An 8,716-nucleotide genomic window follows, 5' to 3' on the forward strand; every position below is an offset into this window, starting at 1 on the left:
TCCCAGCTGCATCTGAGATCACCGGCCCCAAGCCCCCCTCTGTCCATTGTCTTCTCTCCAGGTAAACAGGGTCGTCTGGGCCTCCTTTTCTCTCTGCCCTCCTCTGGCTGGAACCGGCTGGTTGGGTCATGGGGTCCTCTCTTCACGGCCCATTGTCCTCCCACTGGCTAGAACCGGCTGTGACTCCTCATCTGGGTCTCTGGGTCATCAGGTCAGCGGTCGCTGGGGTGTCCATCCTCCAGGCCATCGGCTGGGGTCCCAAGTTCCCTCTCCAGTCCTCTGTAACAACAAACTCCCTCTCCCCTCACCTCGTTAAACCAGTAACACCCAGGGGCACTGAGTCCCACTCCCTCTGCATGCAAATCATTGGAAAACCACAAAAATATAAGAAAATCCCCCATTTTGTCACAGTGGGGATCCTGGAAGAGTGGTTAGAAACCCCAGAGAGGCACTGAACTGAGGTCTTCTTCCATCTCTGCAGAGAAAGGGTAAGGGAGGAAGCCCCCACATCATGGTTACAGTGGACATGCAGGAAGCCCCAATTTCTCTGAAAGAAGAAATCAGGCCTCTGAGCAATTGAAACAGATACTTCAACCAGTTTAGTAGGAAATGTATGTACAGTAAATCCAAAATCTGGGGCTGGGTTATTTACATATGACCTTGTTTGTGAGATACTTGGCCAGCACCTGAAAAAGAAATGTGAAGAGTCATGAGTATTTGTCCAGTGCCCCTTAATACACATAAACAGAGTGGCGAATACTAGGGAATAACAATATGATAACATGGACCAGGAATAAGCTGCTGGATACGGTATAGAAAGCAAACACCAACACAGGAAACACTACAAGATTAGGGGAACCCATATTACTTAATATAGTCGCTTTTGAATGAGCGGAATGTGTCAATTCAGCAGGGGTCTCTATTGATTTCCTTCCAATATTCAACTCTTACAGGAACATTGTCTCCCCATTGAGAGCTATAAGCAATAACATCCCAGACTCCCTCTGCCTTTCGCCCTCCTCTGCTAACTGCTGCCTGGGGAATCCCCACAGGCCCTGAACCCGGGGGACAGTAAACTGGAGAACGAGGTGGTGATGGAGACTAGAAGCCTGACCATTCAGTGACCTTTTTCTATGAGGTGGAGGATCATAGTAGCTAACTTTGGAGGATGAGTTCTATCTGCTGAGCGCCTTCTCTGAAGGGCAGAGCATCCTTATCTCCCAATAACATCAGTGGGAGTTTGAGAACACTCAGCAACTCATAGGATTGGGCAAAGAAATACAAAGGCCTTGGGTGGCTAAAGTTAAGTACTAAAATCTGCAGTTAGATGCCTAAATACTCATTATAGCCACCTGCAGAGGTGCTGATTAAATCTCTATCAGCATTGTGGTGTTTAAAATAGATATTTGAAAAACAAGGGGACTGATGTTTAAAGGCATATTTGTCCTTCGGTTGACATCAGACAACTTTATGCCAGGTGAGTGGATTTTCCAAACCTGGATACCTAAACTTTGACTCCTAACAATCACATGTAGGTGCAGAAATAGGGGTGGGGTCAGTTGTAAAATCACCTTTTTGCTGCCCTATGTTGCAGCGGAGCAGGACAAAGTAGCCATAAAGCTGCCCTAAGAGGTAGCTAGGAATTCCCCAGCATGTGCAAATCCCTAACACACAGAACTAGCATATATAGTGTACAGCCAGTGTAGCTGGCTGAATGTCACCAACTCCTAGCTTCCCACCCAAGTATATGGGGTGTGAGCTGGAAACAGAAGATGGCACACACAGTGTGCGTTGAGCTACAGCAATCTCCAGTGCAGCAATGGCTGTTTCAAGACAGCATAATTTAGAACAACCCAGAGTCTAGCTCTCACTCACTCTCACTCATGCCCGTCACCCCAATCGGGGTATGGGCCGCCAACCACACATCTCCAGAGTCCTCTGTCCTGGGCCATTTGCTCTAGCTGGTTCCAGGTATAGCCCATTTTTATGCTATCAGCCTGAAGGTCGCGTCGCAGGTGTTTCTTGGATGGCCTCTTTTACGCTTGCCTTGGGGGTTCCACCGCAATGCCTGTCTAGTGATGTTGGTTGGCTGCTTGCGTAGTGTGTCTCCTATCCAGCCCCACCTTCTCCTTCTAATTTCTTCCTCTGCTGGAAGTTGACAGGTCCTCTCCAAGAGGTAGATGTTGCTGATGGTGTCTGGCCAGCGGATCTGGAGAATCCTTCTAAGGCAACTATTTATGAAGGTCTGGATCTTCCTGGTGGTTGTTTTAGTTGTCCTCCAGGTTTCAGCTCCATACAATAAAACTGATTTCACGTTGGAGTTGAACAGTCTAATCTTTGTTGCCAAAGACAGCTCTCTGGAGATCCAGATGTTCTTGAGCTGTAAGAAAGCTGCTCTTGCCTTACCGATCCTTGCTTTGATGTCTGCGTCCGTGCCACCCTGTTGGTCCATGATGCTGCCTAGGTAGGTGAAGGACTGCACTTCTTCCAGAGGGCTTCCATTCAGTGTGACTGGGTCATTACCGATGAAGTTAATCTTGAGGATCTTGGTCTTGTCCTTGTGGATGTTGAGGCCAACCTGTGATGACGTGGCTGCCACTACGTTGGTCTTCTCTTGCATCTGCTGTTTGCTATGCAAAAGGAGTGCAAGGTCATCAGCAAAGTCCAGGTCATCAAGCTGGGTCCACAACGTCCACTGGATTCCGTTCCTGCGCTCATAAGTGGATGTCTTCATAATCCAATCAATGACAAGGAGAAAGAGAAATGGTGACAACAAGCATCCTTGTCTAACTCCGGTTCGCACCTGGAAGCTGTTTGTAAGCTGCCCTCCATGGATCACTCTACAGTGTATGCCGTCATATACGTTCTTAATCAAGTTGACCACCTTTGCTAGGATGCCATAGTGCCAAAGGAGCTTCCAGAGAGTCTCTCGATCCACGCTATCGAATGCTTTCTCATAGTCAACAAAGTTGATGTACAAGGAGGAGGATGGGTTTTGCCCTTGATAGGAATGCCCCGAGAGAAGATTTGACCAATCAGGGGGAGTTCCGAGGTTTGTGTGACCCCTCTAAGAACTCCTACCACCACCCTCTACCAATCAGGAGGGGTTTCAGCCGCTGGGGACCACCCCAAGAGGAGATTTGACCAATTGGGGGAAATTCTGGGGTGGGGTCACCAGTCCGGAAGTGGTTCATGTGACCCTTCTAAGAACTCCTCCCAACACTCTCTACCAATCGCGATGGGTTTCGGCTGCAGAGGATTGCCCCGAAAGGAGATTTGACCAAAATAGGGCAGGTTCTGGGATGGGGTGAACCACCCAGAAGAGGGTCGTGTGACCCCTCTAAGAACTCCTTCCAATGCCCTCTGCCAATCAGAATGCAGCACCATCACCCCATAAGTCCTAGCGCTGGGCAGAGGAGGCCATCTCTTACCAAGAAGACGTGTTTTAGAAATTATGGCAAGGCTGAGAGGAAACATGGGAGTCCTTTACCATCCCCGTGAGAACTTCGGACTTTGTTTTAGCTCTGAGGACCTTTGGACTTGTGTGGAGAAAGCGCTACAGCAGCGACAATTCCAAAGTGGATGAGGGAGCAGCCGAGGGGATTCCTTTGGCCCAGCCATTGATGGATATGCCAGAAGCCGAACCCAAAGCCCAACCGCTCAGGAGACACCCCGATGAGCATGGTGGCCTCTCGTCGTCCATCACCCTGAAGGAGGAAGGTGATCATGGCTTTGGGGAATCACCGGTGGACAAGGTGAATGGAAAAGATGTCACTCAGGTAAATGAATGATTAAGAAGTGACGGTCGATGATGGGGTGTAATGGGGTTAGGAACCTGGGGTTGTGTAAATCTAAAAACAAGCAGTGGGAACTTACACTTGTTTCTTGTCCAAAAATCTCTCGACAGCTCGACGATGCCTTTCTAGAGGACCGGAGGCCCTGGTCAGCATTGCATCAAGCAGCGAAGATGAACCCCGAGGATGATGGCTATGAGGAGTTTAGGAGGAGGCTTGGGATAGAACTCACTGAGCCAGTGCCATGTCGTGAGCGTGAAAAAGTTATGCGGACTATTGTACGCGTTGCTGTTTATGCCATTCTTAATCACTGTCTTAGGGAAAAGCTTTTTGAAGCTTGTGAGGGCCGTGTCATAGATGCGCCAGCCCAACGGCACCATGACTGTGTGACTTGGACTTCAATGAATGTAAACTGCAAACTCCGGGGCCTGTGTGCTGAGCTGTGTTTGGAAAGCGTATTGAACACTATTATTGCCATAGGTTATGCTATGCAATGTCTGTGCCTAACCCAAGAACAGTTAGCGCAAGGGGTGACCTTGATAAATGCTGTGCAATTCAGTGGAGACCCTGGCCACATTTTAAAGAAATGCCCAAACTGGAAGATGCCTGCTTGCAGCGTTATATTGACCGTCTGGTCCGCACTAAAAGTGACAGAGTCCTGCTTAAGAAAAAGACTATTTGTAAGAAATCTAAAAGGATTAAGTTAGAGAATGGTGAGGGGACAAACAGGCAATATAAAACTTGGTAGCTGTAAATTTTAAAAAATCTATTGAAAAGGGCTTTGTGACTATCTGTGTTTCTGTTAGAAGGTCTCTGGCCCTTAAGTGAGCTAAAAGTTTTGATGGAACATCTTGGTTTGTTTTCAAGGAGCGGTATGTCTTTTCAATTTAAAAAAAATGACAAGGAGTCTGGTGGCACCTTAAAGACTAACAGATTTATTTGGGCATAAGCTTTCGTGAGTAAAAACCTCACTTCTTCGGATGCATCCGAAGAAGTGAGGTTTTTACTCACGAAAGCTTATGCCCAAATAAATCTGTTAGTCTTTAAGGTGCCACCAGACTCCTTGTTGTTTTTGTAGATACAGACTAACACGGCTACCCCCTGATACTTAAAAAAAATGGTTTGTGAGAACCTAGCTCTTGTGTCTCTGTGTAAAAGAGACCCATTTACAGCAAAAAGCTGAAATGTATGTTGTGGGAAGGGAAAAAATCCTAAAAATGTGTTCCTGAAGTTCTTTTCCACAACTCACCACCAGATGTCAGGGCAGAGCTCATCCTGACTCTGCTTACACCAGTCAAACAAACAGAGATGGTTCAGACATGTGTTTGAGTACAATAGAGTTGACTCATCCTGTTGAACTGAATGGTTTTAACCACACCCCCACTGAATAGCGAAGGTAATTATGATTACATACCCATGTTGCCATAGGGATAAATTTGATTGGGGTGCACCCATAGTAAGGGAGGTGGGTGGGCAAGTTCTGATTAATATGAAATGAAATAAAACCTCAGGAATTCGCAGATGCTATTGGACAGTTTAAATATAACCCCTGGAGTTGGTAGAGCGCTATTAGACAGTTAAAATGTCCCAGGAGTTGGCAGAACTCTATTGGACAGTTTAAATATGACCCCAGGAGTTGTTTGAATGCTATGGGTCACTCTTTCTAGCAATTCAATGCCATTAAACGTTTAAAAGAATATATTTACCAAAAAACAAAAACAAAAAAACAACCCACACACAAGCGTCTAACCCAAAACTGAAATGTTTCAAGGGTTCACAAACCTTCACCATGCTTTAGAACAAGCATTTGCTCTAAAGACAATCAAACATTTAAAAGCTCTGGGTGCTTATTATGGTTGTGATACAACCATTTTATTTCAAACCCCCACCCCAAACTTTAAGCATGAAAGAAACATGTTTAAAAAAACAAGCCCCAAAGACATGTATTGATATCTGCAAAGGGTCCCCACTTGGGAATGGGGCAGTTCCACTAAGGATTGGGGATTTACTGTTTAATACTGTAAGAAGGCCCTACAGAAAAATGTATTTTAACTACAAGGAAAAAAATGTAGCCAAAAGCAGCTCAGTTGTGCAGACAACTTAATTCCCCCACCCTAGATCACAAAAGGGAATGTTAGGGAGGGGCCTAAAGTCCTTAAGTATCTATTATTCCAGAGTTGTAGCAATCAAATCAACCTGTTAGCTACTATTTTGAAGTCTGTTTGAAAGAAAGGGTTAGGATGGCATAAAAACCTCAGGTATTTTGGAGACTGTCTTTTTCAACAGAAAGCAACAGAGGGTCCTGTGGCACCTTTGAGACTAACAGAAGTACTGCGAGCATAAGCTTTCGTGGGTAAGAACCTCACTTCTTCAGATGCATCTGTTAGTCTCAAAGGTGCCACAGGACCCTCTGTTGCTTTTTACTGATTCAGACTAACACGGCTACCCCTCTGATACTTTTTCAACAGAAACTCTCTTGAACGGCTGCTGGACTGCAAGAGGAGGTATGCTCCCTGTTTTTAACTCTGAAAATATATATTATATAATATCACTTGTTGGCCATGTTGTCTTAGTAAATAATGATGCCTATGTTTATTGCAGTGTGATCTGTTTAGCATGGAACCAGTAACTTTAAATTGCATTTCATCACCAGGCCAAGGTAAAAACCATTTTAACTGTAGTTTTGCTTAATAATTTCAGGTATTACACAGGTTGTATAGAGATTTGGGGGTAATACTAAGAAACATTTTTGCTTGTTCTTTAATCCAAAGGCCCAAACACACATGGGGAAAAACAGAACAAGTATGTGCCTGCAACACTTTATCCTGTAGTAGAAGGTAACTTTCTGCAATTGGCTTTTAAATGCAGGTGGATTTATTGAACAGTATTTTGTTGCAAACTGTGTTTTTAAGTGTGTGTGTGTGTGTAAAACATAGGTGGGTTTTTTTAAGTATATGGCTGCAAACTGATGGTAATGGTGTGTTTCAAACTAAGAGGGTGTTTTTTTTTCCTGTGCAAAATGGTTTTAAACTGGATTTTAAAAGTTGATTTTAAAAGCAGTTTGGTTTTTATTTTGCAAAATGAGGTGTATTAAAAAAAATGTGGGTTTGTTGTTTTTTGTTTTAAAGTGGTAGAAATAAACTCAAAACTCCTGTTTGTTGTACAGCCTGCAATGGATTGTTTTGTTTTAAAGCTATGACTTTTTAAATAGAAAAACACCCAAATAAATATTTTATTCTTAAGTTTACAAGACAGTTTCATGTGATTTATAATATTGTCTGCTCCACAGTACAGTCAAAACATGAGAGACCCTTAGACCAGAGGGTAAACAAGCTTAAAAGAAAAAGAAAAGAGACAGCTGAAAAGAAAATGTCACCAGTATCAGTGACTGATGGATGGATGGATGAAGCCCAGTAAATATATTGTGTTTATGAATTTGGTTAATTTATGAGGTTTTGTATTTTAAGTAAATGCAAAGGTGTGGGTGAGAAAGATGGTAAAGTTCAGTTTTGTAATATGTTCCTTCCCCCCCCAATCAGGCATGTGCAGCTCTCCTGACAATGCTATAGTCAGAGCTACAGGGACACCTCCACCAGAACTGCCAAAGAACCAGAAATCTGCTTTGAGACCTTTAACAAGGCAAAACAGCACAAGAGTGCAGATGAAGCATCAGGGCAGTCCAAACCTCATATGCGTCAAACCCAAGGACAAAACAAAAGACTCTGGTAAAAACCAACCATGCAAACACAACTCCAGTTCCTCAGTGACCACCACTACACCAAGCCCTGAGAAAACTAAGCGAAAACGCCCACATCACAAACCTGCAGCACGCGCTCTAGGGGTTGTGAACGTGTACAAAAACACACACATTCACAAACCCGGAGCATGCGCTCTAGGGGTTGTGAATAAAAAACCAAGAACTGACAAACCATTCCCCCAACACCATAAGCTCCTCACAGCTTCCCCCATAGTCTAGTATTTGGGAAAAGTATGATGCTTCATTCAGAAAACTGATGGACGCAGTATCCTCGGGGGTTCTATAAGAACGGTATTCTAAAAACACTTGGGAAAAATATGACGCTTCGTTCAGAATACTGGTGAACGCTGTATTTTCAGGGGGCCTAAAAGGAAGGAGGGCTGGAAACCACATCAAAAATGCAAAAGCTTTGGTGGGTGACTTTTTGAAAAATACTTCAAATTTTCCAAAGGGTGGCTCTGAGCAGGCGTGACTAGTCATGGAAAGGGGCCTGGGTAAAAGGGGCACCCTCAAGGCTACACATCAGCTCGGGTGTAAACAAAAGGGGGGACAGCGCTGGGTGGACAAACAAATGGCTGCCAAAAAGTTCCAGACCAGGATCGCTGTAAAAATTTTAAAAAGGCTAAAGAGGTAATGAGGGGAAAAAACAAAAAGAGATGCCCCCTACTGGAGGCTCTCAAACTGGCTTGTCTGAAAATGGGGAGGTGGAATCAGACTCTCACGCAGAGTCTGGTTTAGAAAATTCCCCAGAGGGCTCTCTAGATGGGTCCCCATCTACTCCCGATGACCCTCACGGAGGCACCTCGGAGTCTGACTCTCAAATAGCATCTGATGTAGAAAGATGCCACTGATGGTCCCGTAGAGGAACCCCCAAGTAATCCTGAAAATGCAGAGGTGTATATGGAGAGAGTGAGATGTTGGCAACATGAATTACCTAGATTTGGGGGGGGGGGTCAGTGTATTGTGTGGAATTTCGTTTTGTCAATCTTGAGCGAATAAATTCAGTTCAGTAGGTTGTTGAAGCCATACACCGGGGAATACAGTTAGTGCTCGATGCCGTTAATGGTAGGGTAGGCCCTGATGATTATGTTCAGCTACGTTTAGAGAGCCGTAATTTAACTAACCCTTTGTTTTTGGTCTGAAGAACTAGAGATGAGCTTTCTGC

At 44.6% G+C, this 8,716-nt stretch overlaps 2 long non-coding RNA genes across 2 annotated transcripts; both read left to right on the top strand.

The window, feature by feature from the left end:
- The first annotated feature begins 3,270 nt into the window (after positions 1-3,270).
- LOC135977139 (uncharacterized) lies at positions 3,271-4,042 on the top strand. Its single transcript, XR_010594494.1, has 2 exons — positions 3,271-3,779; positions 3,908-4,042. It is a non-coding gene; the product is annotated as an uncharacterized LOC135977139 (long non-coding RNA).
- A 1,514-nt stretch (positions 4,043-5,556) lies between these two features.
- On the top strand, positions 5,557-7,964 carry LOC103307488 (uncharacterized). Its single transcript, XR_010594427.1, has 4 exons — positions 5,557-6,298; positions 6,396-6,453; positions 6,566-6,631; positions 7,084-7,964. It is a non-coding gene; the product is annotated as an uncharacterized LOC103307488 (long non-coding RNA).
- The last annotated feature ends 752 nt before the right edge of the window (positions 7,965-8,716 follow it).

This window comes from Chrysemys picta, chromosome 22 (assembly GCF_011386835.1).
Source record: "Chrysemys picta bellii isolate R12L10 chromosome 22, ASM1138683v2, whole genome shotgun sequence".
In the NCBI taxonomy this organism is placed as follows: domain Eukaryota; kingdom Metazoa; phylum Chordata; order Testudines; family Emydidae; genus Chrysemys; species Chrysemys picta.